This window comes from Aulostomus chinensis, chromosome 3, assembly GCF_037954235.1.
Source record: "Aulostomus chinensis isolate RoL2024-O1b breed Wild chromosome 3, RoL_Achi_v1.0, whole genome shotgun sequence".
In the NCBI taxonomy this organism is placed as follows: Eukaryota; Metazoa; Chordata; class Actinopteri; order Syngnathiformes; family Aulostomidae; genus Aulostomus; species Aulostomus chinensis.
The window spans coordinates 5,485,953-5,502,632 of record NC_141322.1 but is presented as its reverse complement, the minus strand read 5'-3'; the positions used below and the strand labels follow the sequence as shown (position 1 = coordinate 5,502,632).

Below are 16,680 nucleotides of genomic sequence, written 5' to 3'. Positions count from 1 at the left end.
GCATTACAATCTCTCCAGCTCCCCTATATATGGACTATGTAAGGTCCTGAAGACATGAGACAGAACCTGTCATGGGCCTTTCTCACCACCAGGGAACGGATTCTATACCTTTTTTTGAATGTTATTTTAACTGTTCCTAGTTTTCTCAAAAATGATTCAACCTGAACCCCGGATCTGCAACGGGATTTGAAAAATACATATTTTTCTTGTGAACTGTGACAGCATCACACCCTCTGTCCTCCCTCGCCACTGTGAGTGTTGAACACGTGACCACGTGATGTGTGGTTTAAGGCTTACGCTGGATTGTTGTTTCACATGTGGGAATTAATGGAATCGATGAGTCTGACTTGAGTTTAGTTATGGACTTCAAGTTTTGGACTCTTATTCACCTTTCAGTTTTGTAGTTCTCGCGTTTCTTGTTGTTCACTAGTGTGCCTCTAGTTTGTGTTTCTACCTGAGTTCTTGCTCACTCTAGCCAGTTCCTTTTTTATTTTGGTAGCGCTTTCCTCTCGTGTCTTTGTGTGCTTTTCACTTCCTGTCTTTGTCTGTTTCCTGCCTTTACTGAGCCTTCACCTGAGGGATGTACTTTGAAGCAAGCTCAACATAGCCAGGCTTTCTTTCAGTAAGCTGGCTCAACAACCCCTAAAGTCACAGTCAGAGATAGTTGGTATCATGACGGTGGATATGATCTTTCTTTGTCAATTCAGGCTCTGTGTGCGTCCCCCTAAAAAGGGGCATTTAATGCATCATTTGACCCTTTGAGAATGGATAAATTGCGTGCTGCCTACTTTAGTCAAGAAGAACATGTGACTGTAATGGAGGGTTATGAACAATATCAAACAATTATGACAGCAAAAAGCAACACAATTGCTGCAGATGAGGCCAGAGAGGAGTGCTGGCAGAAGATTACCGAAGTTTATATATTTATGTTACCACTCAGTGCACTCTCTGTACCTCCCACATCCAAAGCTTTTAAACTCCCTCGCAAATCTAATGAAGAGATTCGATTTATACATTGTATTTCACAAGTATTCCTCATACTGATTATTGATATGGTGAACTGTAAATGTATGTTACCTGCAATTTTATAAAAGGCCTCTTATACAGCCATTGTGGGCAAATTGCCAGGGACTACATACAAATACAGTAGTTCAGTGAGAGCAAGTACAACTTTGCGAGTTGTGCGGCATGCAGTATTCTTGCTCAGATTTTCTGCGTCACCAACTGCATGCATGTAGGTTCCCGTGGCAAAAAAAATGCAGTGATATGTATGCAGTTTGTACTATTGTGAGTGTGTGGCTCCTTTTTGTGGAGTTCCTCACATACGGCTGCTCCAGCAGTTTGCATAAATAACGCATCCCTCATTTGAGAATCTGTTGTGTTCATAGAGAATGATGTCAGGAAGAGATAGCTGATCACTCCAGTCTCCAAATACTCTCTCTCTCCGAAGAGAACCTTGCACAAGAATTGCGCCGCGGTCCACCTGATTATTCAAAAATTATGATGCCATTTTCAAAGAGGTGGTTGGTGAAAGGGCAGCGCTTTTTATAGCTGATTTAAGCTGAAACTCTGAACATAGCCTGCTCCGGACCAGGATAAGTTAGTTGCATCATTTACCATGGTGATCTAGGCAGGTTAGCCACCTTCGTGACATGGACAGCCCTGCTTTAGTCTCAACATATCTTGCTAACCCACTAATCTCCATTCGTAGTACACCCCTCTGCTCTTGGTTAATCAGCCCTCGTCAGTCACAGCTCCGCTCCTTGTGTTTCCTGCCCTGTCTGCTACTTTGCTGCCCTTGTGTACTCCCACCTGTTTCTTGTTGCATCATTAGTTGGGTGTGTATTGGTCACAGAGTTGGTGTTTGTCCTTGGCTTTTGATTGATTTTGATAGTGTCATTGGGCCACCTTGCTGGTTCTCTGTAGTGTGTTAGTCTGCCATTTGTTTTTCTCTCCTCAGGTAGTTTATTTGGATAATTCAAGTTTTTGAGTTCTACATATCTTGGTTCATCTCCATTCTCTACATTTGGGTCCTGTCATTACCTCCACCCCTACAGAATCTTGTGTTTGATTGGGTTTCAGTTGTGTATCTCATATTTGACTTCCGTTGTTCAGTACCCTTCAACGATGATCATCCATCCATCCATCCATCCATTCATTTTCATCCACTTCTCCTGTTAAGGGTCGTGGGGGGATGGCGTCTATCCCAGCATCCTTCAGGCGAGAGGCGGGGTTCACCCTGTACAGGTCGCCAGTCCATGGCAGGGCCAACATAGAGAGACAGACAACCATTCACACTCACATTCATACCGACAGTTAATTTAGAGTATCAATCAGCCTAGTCCCCAAATGCATGTCTTTGGACTGTGGGAGGAAGCTGGAGTACTGGAGAGAACCCACGCAGGCACAGGGAGAACATGCAGACTCCACCCAGAAAGATCTCGTGCCTGAGCCGGTACTCGAACCCGGAACCTTCTTGCCGTGAGGCGACAGTGCTGACCACTGCACCACCGTGCCACCTAGACAGAACCAATGTTAATAAAATCTTGAACAGAACCAGTTTGAGAACTTGAACCTGCATGGAGGAGCAGTGTGCACAACCTAAGTATCCTCAGACCAGCAGTATCAAGGTTGGTTGAGAAGGTTACAGGTGGAAGACAGAAAAGAACAACTTTTTTTTAATCTTCATCTCCTTAATTCAGGAAAACAGGGACTGTTATGCAAATTTTATGTTGTTAGTTTCAAGTCTGGATTTGAAAAAAATAAGGGGTGTTGTTAAGATTTTGAAATTGGGGGACCAGCAGTCCATAAACTTAATTCCGCCATAAAAGGACTAGAAGACACGGAGGGCCAAGTGGAAGAGCAATCAGGTGTGTGTGCGGGATTTTCAGAATTTGTGGCAAAATGAGTGAAGACTAGTGGGTGAGTGTGGGGGAGGAACACTATGGCAGGCTTCTATACATAGAGGGCTCACCGTTACAGTGCCAGCTATTGCATCAGTAGTGTCACAGATGGTCAAAGAATTCTGAATATAAGATGTGTAAAGATGAGAGGTGTGTGTGATCAGGTGTCCAGCTACACAAGCGCAGTCTGTTGTTCAAGCTCATTCATCACTGCTACTCAAGGCCAAGACTCCTTTTCACTGTCTGATTCCAATATTTTCAGTATCTCAGTTTCTCAGAATCCCCAGACAGATACACAACGTGTGTGTGCAAAATGTATGCACTCTTTATTTGCTGAATATGGATGTGACGTTTTCTCTGCCTTCTCCATTTCTATCTGCTGTATTCTTTTTCCCATCATGCCAAAATCCTCAACTTCAGTGGTAAAGTTAAGACAGCAAATCTGTCTGTGTGATCACTCACCTAGTTTATATGGCAATAAAAATTAATAATGTATTACATCACACTCTGCTACTCACACAGTTTTCACAATTGACAAGACAACAACAGCATTTCTGCACAAGGGGACCGAGAAGATGAAGAAGAAATCCAGCCATTGTTACACTGTTCAGGCAATTTAGCGTGAAGCAGAGGTGGGCAATTTAGTCAAATATATTATTTCTTTTAGACAGAATCTTGATAACAAAAATATCCAGATGGTATTTTATGTGAATTTTCTCAAAATTGAATCAATAGGGTTTTCTTCACAAAGCCCAGAACCACAAATCACAGTTTGCTTTAAGGAGTTTTACAGCCGGTCTGGAATTAGACACCCTCTGTCCTTAGGCCCTCGATGAGGGCGAACTACAACTTCCCCCCAAAGCAACCCTTTTACAAGGGGAGAAACCTCAGGGTCCCAGAGGAGGGATCATTCTTCCAGGACGCACAGACATGCAGCGCATGTCGCAAGTACAGAACAGAACAACACAATCACAGCCAATAAACAATTTTCTCAGCCAACTCTGTTTCCTCCTGTGTCTGTTGGTTCGCTTGTTCATCCGTCAGCAGGATTTGGCAGCTGAGGATCAGGCAACAACCACCAGATACATTTTGTTGTCACTTGCAACCAGGATGCCCATCATAAAACTTGGTAGAGGGGTGAAGCTTGGCCCAAGGACCAAGGTCTATTTGAAGGGATAATTGGCTTTTTGTTCCTTTTTATTTTTCCCCAAGCCTTGAAGAAGTCCAGAGAGATTGAGACATCTTAAAAAGAGGATTGGATTTGACTGGAGCTTCATAGCGCACAGACCTCACTCCTTTGTAACATTTGGCCTGGGTGCCTGGTGCACGCAAGACTTCTCACCAGTGTGCGTCCTCACATGGCCTCCCAGGTTTGTCCCATAAGAGAACCTTTCTGCATATATGCCACAAAGATAGGACCTCTCACCTGTGTCCCATCCCTGTGGATCCTAATATATTGTAGCAGTTATGAAATGTTCCCCTCAAGTTTGACAAGAAAAGGGCTTGTCATCTGTGTGCATCCTCACATGATCTCTCAGGTTTGATCCATCACAAAACCTTTCCCCGCAGATGCTAAAGGAGTAGGGCCCTCACCTGTGGGCACCCTCATGTGGATCCCCAAATCAGAGCAAGTTCTGAAAGCTGTCCCGCAAATTGTGCGATAGCAGCACATTCTTTCATCAGTGTGGATCCCCTCATGCCGTGCCATCTGTGACACGTGTAGGCCTTTTCCTGCAGGCACTGCAGGTGTGGGGCGTCTCACCTGGGTGCCCCATCACGTGGATCTTAACCTCAGTCTTCATTACAAAGTCTCCCCCACAAGTTTCGTAAGGATAGGGTTTGTCAGCTGTGTACATCCTCACATGGCCTCTCCAGAGAAGATCAGTCCTCACAGATGCTGCAGTGGTCGGGCTTCTCCCAACAATCCTTTACCTGACAGGTGGGCAGTCTGAAATGATCTGCTAACATTAAGCGAATGCGTTTGTTTACAGCCTATGAACATCGCTGCTTCACAAGCTTCAGAAAAATATAACAGCATTTGGAGTGTTCACACACTGAGGAAGGCAACAGCATGAACCATTGAAGTCAGTTGTTGACATCCTGATATGCGATGTTCGACTGATAAATGAGATGATAAATATGAGGACACAGAGTTCTGATGAAATGCTCATATTTGAGTGTCTGAAAGCAGGTAATTGACATCGTGTCTGCACTTGGACACACATTTTTAAATCACTTATTGGAGTGATCTACCAGAACTTAGCCATTTTCTTTTATTTAGGATTTTCTCTTAGTTACAGACAAACAGTCGTTGACAGGTCTGCCCCACCCCCACAGGTCTGTGTCCACTCTGCCTGTTTCATTTCAAACCATTGATTTGTTTCTTTAATTCATTTAAAAAAACACAACCACACCATGGGTCAATTTTTCCATCCTGAATGGCTTTCTCAGGACCTTTGATTTCACGACTAAATATAATCAAGTTTCACAAACTCAACATTTTCTGGGGGTCCTCCAAACACATTGACAGCATTTTTAATTTGCAACTTGTGGAAGTGAAGGCATATCAGACAAAATCGTTGGTCCAGGACTGCTTCAGTTGACTACGACACAGCACTTAAGAGACAAGTCAGATTTCTTAAACATTTATAGTAAAGTAGATGTAAAAAAAAAAGTTACATAACGCTGCAGTACAACAACAAATGCCTCATTTCACATCGCTATACTTGCACAACTGGAGTGACAGTATATAAGAATAAGAACAAGAATAAGAGTACTTTATTAATTCTATTCAAACTGCCCCTGTGTGGGATTAATAAAGTATTCTTATTCTCATTCAGACATCTTGAATAACCTCCTTCAGAATCATCCACATCACTCGTATTGGACGCAGGATAGGAAAGAATCTTTTATTGGTTACTTTCCAGGACAACAAACTATGAGCTTGTGTAACTAAGTGACCCAAAGAGTGATGTTGTCTTGAGCTTTGCTCCTGGTCGGGTCACCCATGGCAGTCAGGTTCAGGGTCTGGTTCCAGACTAAGAGTGATCCATCCAACCAGCCAAGACCGCAACAGCAGAATTGGTGGACAGTGATGGAAAGTGACAATGGCACTTAAGGCCGATGAAGGCTGCAGCAGTTGACTCCCACGTTTTACAGCGATAGGCCTTCCATCAGTGTGGATCCTCTCATGCCTTCTCATTTGGGACACCAATGAGTCTTTTCCCAGCGGTGTTGCAGGTGTAGGGCCTGAAGTCCTTTATGTTTTCCCACAGAATGTGCATGGGTATAGCCTGTGTGCATCCTCCTCTTTGTGGGTGAAAGAATACTAGAAATAAAACAGTTCCTATGGAAATAACCTGACGTTGCTCTTTGTACGTCTCAATCAGACAGGTTGCTGGTCCAGTGTGATGATCTGGCATTAGAAGAGTGTGGTCTTTCATACACTTCACGCAAAGGCAGTGTCAGGTGATCAAACTTGAAGCTGTCAGTTGAGCCTAATCGATATTTTCCTCAAAAATGATCTATCATTTCAATGTTGAGTACCCAGCCGCTGTTATTCAGAGTGATAATTGCTGTAAGGAGATCCACCCGGATCAGGACTTACCACCTGCAGTTATAATGGCAATCTGCACCTATTTTTTTATTCCCAGACATGCTTCAAAATACATTTTACTGTTTGTACACATCTATTTTTAGACCCAAATGCGAGTGAAAGGCTGTCAATAAATCACCTAATTATGAGTTATTTTCCATGACAGAGATGAAGAATGACCTTTTAGAGCCACAGACTGAAGAGGAACAGAGCCAAAAATTGAGGTGTAAATCATAGAGGTGCAGCTCTTTGGCCATTCCTGAGCTTGTAATGATATTTTATATTATTACATTACACTGTTTCTATCAAGACTGTATTGATGTTTAACACATTCTCTTTGCTTGTCTGTTTGGGTTCAGTTTGCCCCCTGCAATGATTGTAACAAAGCTAGACAGATGCAAGGAAATCAGATGTTGTATATACTGCAAATAATGAGAAAACGGAGGCAGGTTGAGGTTGTACACAGGTCACGCAAATATCAGACTCTGGTGCAAGTGATCACAGACTTATAATGGTTCCTCTCGGCAGCTAGAGGCGCCGAGAGGAACCAGTTTTTCTCTTTTCTACTCTTGGCAAAGACAATCTGGTTTAACAACTCTGAATTAATGAGCTGTAGCCGGAGAAATCTGCTGCTGTCTAGAGCTATATGGCGGAGAAAGGAGGAGAGGAAAGGTACAGTGGGAAATCATGTTTGCAATGGCGAGACTGTTACGCTGCATTTGCGATCCTGGAGGAGTTTTCAGTTAAACACTATACGATTGTCATTCGCATGGGCCCGATACATATGAGTGATGGCTGGTGCTGCTCTCGGGATCCTGCCAACAACTTTGCATTCTTCTGAGCCGTAAGTGCCCCTCGTTTGGATGGTTTGTGTTTCTCTGTACGTTCATTACCCGCACACACAAAGTCATGATTCTTCAGTCATGGTAATTACTGCAAAATCAGCCAAACTGCAGAATATGTGGGGACTTGCGTATATTTTATATGAACTTCATTCAGTGGATCGGTGTAGTGTACCTACTTATTTTTCAGTCAGTGCTGCATTAACCCTATTAATCCCCTCTGACGTAGATCATTTGGTAGTGTGCTTCGTGCTTCGCTCAAACAGCAATGAACCGTTGGGAGTGAAAGCATCATGCCGCTTGAACGAATGTAGTTAGAGCCACCCACATCCACACTGTCTGGCCTATATGGATTACAAAATCAACTCTATACTCCCTCAAATCAGGTCGCATAAGTTAAGAGACAATTTGCAAATGCTACTACTACAATGCAGGAGTAGTCTTATCCTTTGCTGGATGGGAAGGAAGTTAAGAGTTTAGTTCTCTACTGCAGTCCTGCTCAACTGTGAAGATTTCAGGGTCTTTAAAGGTATTTCTGCCACTAGCCTGAAATAGAGGTGACAAACCAAATTGTAACCTCGCTTGTTGTCACTCTTATTATTAATTATTATCAATTTTGGAATGGAGATTTTAACATTTACAGCAATTAAATACTGGTCACAGTCAGGTATCGGCCACCTTGACGTGACAATCATCGGTATCTCCTTGAGAAACAATATCGGTTGATTCTTGGAACATTATCAGGGTCATCTGATCAGGAATCCTGTTTTAAGATCCCTGGAGCTCGTTCAGTTCTTTCACTAAATCAGAATGTAAGGGAGAAGTGGACAGAGAAGAGAGACGCAGAGAGAACTGGGGAGTGGGAGGGGAGGGAGAGAACTGAACTGTTTGAACAGGTTTGGTGATTAGCAAGAGGCAGCCGGGAAGGAAGGTTCAGACATTACGTGGAACAAAGACATTTCCAATAAATGAGCTGTTTGTTTTCCAGTTATCAGTGCTGAGAGAGCCAATATTGCCGGCTTGTTGTGGGAGCTCTACCCAGTAGCTAATAACAGGCAATTAAAATCCAACTTTACCAAGCCACAGTTAAATAACTAATCTCACAAAAGGCTGTTTACTCTGTAACAGACCTTTCTTGTGCAGTGGAAGTGACGGAAGGATTTTTGACTCTGCAGCCCCACCAGAGTTTCCTTGAACACTGCACAGATAGAACCAAAAGAAAGCTTGCTGAGTCAAAAGATGATATGACAGTAAGTAACTTCTCTACAAACATTTTTCTTGTGTGCCATGCACATGTAGATAATTTCACCAGGCTTCTAAAGAGACAGCGTACTGTTCACACTAATCCTTTAATCCACATTGTGAGCATAGAAATCCCTGCATTAAAAGAGATTTTGAAACATCCTTTTTCCACACCAGCTTATGTCTTGAATTTGCTGCGATGCATCAGGCGTATGCAGCCTGTGTGTAACCTGGAATTGACCCTGGTGGAGGGAACCAGCGAGGCACAGTTCCAGTTTCGAGGCAGCTGGAATGGGATTTGTCCCCTGCTGTCCTCTCCGACTGCCTGTGGCTCAGGTCAGATGCTTTTGAAGAAGAGCCAGACAGAGCTCCCCCGCCCCAATGTTCCAAAGCAACATGTTGCTGCCTGGACTACACACAATGTGCCAGATGCTGAACATCTCTAGCTAAATGAAGAATCATGCAAATTTCACAGTGGAAGCTGCTGTCTTGATGAAAATGACTGCAAAATGTCTTTGCATCATTGCGTGAATCATCAGGTCCTCTCAAATATCATCTGTGAAGCAAATGATTAATTTTGCTCTTTTACATCGAAGGTTCACAAAGTTGGAAGAATTTGACTTGAACAGTGTGTTTTTCTTCTTCTTCCACGGTTGAATGTTTGAGCTTCACTGTGTAAATGAGAGTGATACACAGCAGGTCTATTCACGTGGCAGCCATCACAACCTCAGACTGGCCCAGCCTGTGGTGTCATAAGAAAAAGAGAAAACACATTTTCTGAGCCTTCAGAAAACCTGAAAGTAGTAGAGACTGTGAATGCAACAGTCTTTGTATCCTAGCAACATTCAACCAGCACCATTCTGATCTCTGTTTAAAATATGTCTTAAATGGTTTCTTGGATCAAGAAAAGGATAGAAAATGAATTTTACTTATGCGACATAATTATGTTGTTAAGAAGTTATACTGTATATCCTCAAATCTAGACCGTATGAAACTCAAGGAATAAGAAAATACTTACATGCACTACTGTTGTCTGCTAATGCACAGCCCAAGAGAGCTACAGTAGCTTTCCTTTATGTTTCATGGATTACAGTGAGAGAGAGAGAGAGAGAGAGAGAGAGAGAGAGAGAGAGAGAGAGGCTCTAAAACTATGAGAGACCATCTTGAATGAGGTTATATGATGACAAACTTAAAACGAGAGTGACCTCTTGTCTTTAAAACCATCCAACACTTAAAACGTTGGCAGAGTTCAACTTCTTGCTACAAATGTGTTTGAAATGCTTTTAGAAGACCTGAAGAAAGCTGATCTGCTGTTTGCCGGGCACTGAAAATGTCTGGAAAAGATACATTTCATAAATAAAGATAAGAGCTGGACAAAAGCAAAGCCACACGCAAGACGCAAACTCGTGGTAAAACCATTTAACCAGACATCGCCCAGAAACGTGAACAGCAAAGACATCCCGACCAACCAAAGCGCACCGGAGACGACTGCTTACTTGCAAACATGAGTGAACTTGATGTCCTTAACACATATGCACGAGAGAAACATGGCAGCACAACCTCAGTTAAGTGGGCAGAGTAGCCTTAACTTGCTACTGTTGGACATCCAGGGCAACCAATTCTGATCTATCACTGCTCTAGTCTGCTTTGGGGTCAAAGGTCAAAGTTCAGTTTGCATTATGCTTTTCACCCTGTTTCATATACTTGGCTTGCAAAAGTATTCATATCCCTTTAGCTTTTCCACATTTTGTCATGTTACGACCACAAACATATCTATATTTTAAGTTACAAAAAACAATTTGTAAAAATGGAAGATAATAATCTCACTCTGTGGGGCACAATTAATACTATGAAGATGATGATAGCGCCACAATTTAACGAAGTATCAGTGATGATGCCAGTAATTGTTCCTAGTGGCATACACAAACAATATAATTAGATGGTTAAATATTAAGAAGCTATGAACTGCTCGGGAAAATGTGGGCTTGGCCCTTCCAAATGTAGAAATATATCATTTATCTTTCTAATTGGCTAAGATGGTGAAGCATTGGGTTAACTACAGGGGTGAAAGTGAGCCGGAACGGAGTTCCGTTAAAAAAAGGAGGAGAAGGGAGCTGTCAAAATCCCATATTAAATAAAGAAAATGACGTCTGAAGGCGGTTCCACACTGAACGTGGCAGGTGCGGCGCAGGGGTGGGGCACAAGCACGCACAGCGCTACCGAGTTGCTGGGCTTGGTTTGTGCTCATGTGACGTCACAGCGCGCCCACATACACAATGAATGGACTTCCCCCGCACAGCCTGCGCCTTGCTCGTTCAGTGTGAAACCGCCTTGACACGGAGTCGTGCCCATGAGAGCATCTCCACATGCGAGGTGTTTCTGGTTGGCTGACAGACGGACACGTGGGTCACGTTACCAGCATTGTTAGCTTTGATTGGTTAAAACCACACCTGTTCTGCTTTCACGCAACGAAAAAAAGAGAAAAAAAAACAAAACAGGGCAAAATCAAATTAGTGATTGTTCTTGAAATTTTCCACGTTTTGTGTTGTGTCACTCACTGTAAAGTGCAAACTGATATTTTGCTAAATAAATCATTGAGTGATATTGATGATCTGTTTTTTCATGTCTGCCTGTTCCCTGTTGTTAGCACTGTAGTGGGCAGTGACTGTAAAAAGCAGGTTTCAAAGCATTTCCAGGGGTAGCGCGGGAAGGGTGGGGCTATGGGGGCTGCAGTTGTGTGGGGAACAGACACCCGAAAACTGCAATAAAAATCACCCAAAACGTAAAACCTCATTGGCGGCGTGTGCCCTTTGGTATTCTTCCACGTAGGATAACCCACATACGGTGAAAGGTAAGCACTCATTTTGTTGGGATCCTTGGCAGAGGAACGGTGTGGGTGTGGCTGATGATCAATACAGAATAAGGATCCAGTTTTGAAGTCATATCAGAGGCTAGTGGATCAATTTCATTTGGAGGGAAGGGGTGAATTTTGGAAATATCCGCAACCAAGGAGCAGTGTGCGAAGTGTGTTTCCACTTAACAGGAGTATTTGAGAGGAATTTGATATATAACAATGTTGTTTTTTTTTTTACTTGCCAAATACAGTGCTTACTGCTTCAATATTTTACAAAAATATAATGGAATTACAAGGAGTGAAGAATGAGAATATTAGATTCATATGGCAGAGATGTGAAGTAAGAAGGGAGAAATGCCATAATGTAGTTTCTGAGGTTGGGTGGGCCACTGGGGATATGAACAGAATCAGACATGGATGCTACCATAGTCCGATGAGGCTTTTTAGAATGGGCTTAGTAGAAGACAAAAGTGCAAGTGTAAGGGAGCAAATGGTACACTTTTACATGCCTTTTGTCCTGTGGTATTACCTTTCTGGAAAGAAGTATTAAGGAAACTGGGAGACTGGTTGGGACAACGGTTGCTGATATCGCCACTGTTTTGTCTCCTGGGAGACAGCACACTCTTGCCACAAAGAGTTGGTAATGGACAGCATGCGCTAATAACTGCAGGCCTCATTACTGCAGCAAGGCTGATACTGAGGAAGTGGAAGAGCGCAGGTACGCCAGGGCTCACAGATTGGACTCGACTGATGACAGAGTCTGCATCTTACCAATACTTTGATTGTCAGGAAGAACAATGTGAAAGGGAGGTTCCATCGAGTATGTGACTATTTCTTTGCTCTATATTAAGGGCTTGTTATAGTAAGTACATGTTGGAACACATCGCAATTGATTGAATCCCAAACAGTACAACTGTATAGAGGGGTGTTGTCCTTTAGTTTAGTTTTGACTGCCTTGTGTTTTGTTTCTTCGTTTTTGTTTTTTTATGCTATTTGTATTATTTGCTTCACGTAGCAGCAGCAGGTTGTGACTGGCTGACGTTAGCAGCACTTTGTGGGCGTTCAACAAGTATAAACAGATATACACAGTTTTAAGAATTGGTCGTCTATCACTTAAGCAGGTTTGTTCAGAACGAGACAACCATAATTTTCACCTACCGGATTCTGTTTGCAACGAGGAGTTGCTGGCTGATGATGAAGTTTGACTGTCAGAAATGGAGGAGGCGACTACACCATGCAGGCGAAGGCGTTTCATCACGTTTGTGGTGATCCTCCTTTGGCAGAAGTTGTTTTTCACAGATGTTGCACTGTGCTACTCCATCCTCTTTCACATTAAAATGAAGCCAGACTTTCGAGTGTATTTTGCGGTCCATGTTTAGACGACTGATATTCTTGCTAGCGAAGGCACAGAGAACCCCCAACGGAGCGATACACACCCCGAAAACAAACTAGTGCGGGCACCCGGAACCGAAAAAAAGAGTCGAAATTCAAAAAGCTGCCTAACGGTTCTGGAACCGGATGTTAGACGTTGCTAGTTGCGATAAATAAAATACATCTGTCTTCAAAACTAATACTTACTTCCTGTTATGTGAACTCAAGGCTCAGCGAGCTGTAGGTGTAAGAGGTTACCTAACTTTCATTATTGGTTACAGTCATAACTCAGCGTTGGAAAATGAATCTTGAAACACTCAAACCTGACTGGCACTCCAGTTACAAACTGGACTTGCACGGTGATCTTTTCCGTTCAACTCCAGTATCCACTGACCCAGCAGTTCCTTTTTCTGGACCTTTTATTGAACCAGATAAAATCGAATCAAGAACCAATTCTCCGGTAATGACCTGGCCAAAAACCAAACAAGCATTAGGGATACAGTAGATGATGACATAATTTGAAACAGCAAAGAACACTGTTGGGAAATATATTCCTTCATCACCTCAACCAGTCGTGCACGTCCAAAGCTGACACTTGAGGGTTCTTGCAGCAGCAGCATACTTTGACATGTAATTGAATAGTCATGAGTGACACAGGTTGATGTGGCGCACGTGTGGGCTTTGAAGCTATAGTGTAGTTCTTTTTAGATCTGGTCAGGGCCCCCTGGTGGCTCTTTTTGTTTATTTTTTGTCCCTTTAATGAAGTCTTATTTTGAATGATTTGTTCCACATCCCTGTGAACACGATGCTCTTGTTTTGCACAAAGATACTGTATAAAGTATATTCACTGTGGAGAGACACGATTAATTGAAGACGAGTAGTCATATACAAGAAATTACAATTGTACATGATTTAATATTTCCTCTAATCCATCCTGCAAAATATTTATCAAGAACTATGGTGCATAACAGGAAGGTGATCTGCAACAAAGGCGCCCATCTGCTCTGGGATCTGGGGACACTCTGATTATATAAACCCCATTACTCTCATCCCATAAGAATTGACAATGGTTGATTTCGGTCTCTCTGGTGGAGTGGAGACTTGTCTGGCAAAGTGCTGCATCGCCACAAGCCTACACGTCCTCGCCTCCAAGTAAAATGTGCATGAACAGATTGATGTTTTATCATCAAAATGAAGACTTTTCCCCTTAAAGCCACATGGAGAGACAAGAGAAGATGCATTTATCGGGCCAGCGTCTCAACCTTCTCAGCCACTTGGACATGTAGAGGAGATTAAAGAGCAATTTATTCTGATAGCTGACAGCAAGTTACTCTGCTGTCAGTTGTGTCCCTCGTGTTTTGTGGTCACTGAGAGCTTAGAAACAAATACTTCATTATTAACTTTAAACTGCAGTGATTTAAGATACTTTAAGGAACACTGATTCAATCCATAATCATAATATCATCATAATAAAAAACACTAGAGAGAAGCCCACTGCCGAGAGGCCATTAGGAGACTGATGACAGCCTTCAGTTTTAGATATTAGAACAGTTTGTTATGGTTATTGGTTAGCCAGTTAGCAAAGGTGGGGAAAGCAAGTATTGTACAGTAGTTTCAGGCATCTGTACCCGAGTATTTCTTTTCCTGATACTTATTGATCTTGAAGTTCTGTCCAGCTCGTGTGAGTACCAGACGATGTGGGAGGTATGGTAAGCATATTTGGAATCAGTGCAAAAACCATCTCTTTAGGGATGGAGATTTCAAAAAGTAGACTGACGACAACCGTGCAGTGCTGCCAAACTCACAATGATGCCCTCGCCACATGGCTCACCTCTCTCGATGACCTGCTGTTTGTACATCCAGGAGAGGAGGTTGCAGAGTGTGAGGATGGACTGGCCTTGGTTGATTTGCTGAAAAGGCTGTGGAATCTTGATGGGAACAAATGACTTTCTCTCAGTGAAGCTTTCCAACACTCTTTTATGATAATGGAACACCTGGAAATATTCTCAAACAGCAGCTCATACCTGTCCATCTCAGGAAAGATGATGGCCATTTGCACAGAGGACATAAAAGATGGCTTGGACACTGAATGTCTGGTCACTGTTTTGTTTCCACATCGCGGTCATTGAAGCTGCAGGAACGGGTACAGAGGACGATATACACACTTCAGCCAGGGATAGGGTCATGTTAGCCTAAACACACGTGGATCATCATGATCATTTGAATGGCGAACAGAACCTCCAATGCCTCCACTCAGTTGCTGGATAGATCTGGCAGTGACACGGCTTTATGTTCACTAATAAGTTCGATTAATAGCCGGCTGTTGCTGTGTGTGTGTCAAATGAGTAGCTTGGAGTTGAGTTGGACGTGATGTTCTTTGCCATCTAGGATTGAGCTCAGTTTCAACTGTGTGTCCAGTGCAAAACTGTAAACCTCGGGCAAGAGCTGGAAAGATACATTTGTCATTTATGCATCGATATAATTGTGTTGGCTCCCATTGATATGACATCTTCTCATTGCTACTTCTGCTTATTGGTGAGTAAAAGCTAGAGAAGCTACTGCTACATCACACCACCACCATGTGCTTATGTTAAAAAGTCAGGCCCCTAACTTGTTCCTTCCCTTAGTGAGGCCACTCTGCCCGCTTTGATCGAACACCCCGAGGATTTCATTTGCAGTGTGTGACAGGAAGACAACAGCGTCTACGTGATGTCGATCAAATGTTACATCATGTTACAGTTTCAGAAGGTGAAACAGTTTCCTGTTCTGTGGCAAAATATTTCTTAAGTTCCCTCTACTCCTGTCAGTCATGGGTATTCTGATTTGTTTTTGTTCTCATCTGTTTCCCCCCCCCCTCTTTGTAAATTGGCCGGGGGGGGGGGGGGGTCTTTCAAAAGGGCTTCAAAAATCCAAGTTATATTTTATTTTTATTATTATTCATATCAAAATGTTCCTCTAGAAATGCTGTGAAACAAAAACTCAGAACTTTCACTGCAATCCATCACCAAGTTTTTAAAGCAATGCCTCTTCCGAAAGGTGTTTCTTGCCTTTCAGTTAGTCATAAACAGGTGTCTTGAGCTCACAAACACTTTTTTTCCCCACTGCATCACCTCTTTTTGTCTCCATAATACAAAAAAATGCCATTCATTCAAAATGCTACCCAGAGGCGTGCATCCCCTGGCCCCTGACAGCATGACCACCTCCACCCAGCTGCGTGCATCAAAGTGTAAAATACCACGTCATTTCCGACCTCATCTGCCACCAAATTTAATGGCTTCTTCCTTGGTACATACTGGACCCGTCCTCAGAGTTCAGTGGAAACTGGGCACATTCCAACAAGCTCACACCTGTAAGTGCTTGTGTGAGCAACCAACATGCACTCTGGTTGTGCCACCGGTTCAACCAGGTCAGTGAACTCGTCAGAGCAGCAAATAGGATGATTGTTGTGTAACAACCTGCCTACACCCCACACCGAGTGGCGGGATCAAAGAGCGAGCCCCGGCTCCTTTTATGAATGTGCCGTTGGCAGTAATGGCAGCTGCAGCAGGGAGACTAATTGGATTGCAGGTCAATGCAGCGGATATGTAGTGAGGGAAGAACGGAGTGGGTGTGATTTCCTTTTTATCAAATGGGTTTGCGCCATTAGGGCCGTGGCGGAGGTGTCCGCAGCCACTGAAAGCCTCAAACTGGGCACAAAAGACCAGGGGCCATGCACTATACAGTAATGAGTCCCTTAAATCTCTGGAAAAATCTCCAATGATCAATAATCACTGAAAGGGTCAGCGCACTGAAGTTCACACACCAATCCCTCATTTTATATATTTGCTTAAATTACAACTTCTGAAGGTCTTGGAAGGGAGAGGAGGAGGGAGA

At 43.1% G+C, this 16,680-nt stretch overlaps 1 protein-coding gene across 10 annotated transcripts in view; it reads left to right on the top strand.

Moving 5' to 3' along the window:
- The window catches only part of cadpsa (Ca2+-dependent activator protein for secretion a), a 192,110-nt gene that overhangs the window by 48,212 nt on the left and 127,218 nt on the right, over positions 1-16,680 (top strand). The window lies entirely within an intron of this gene.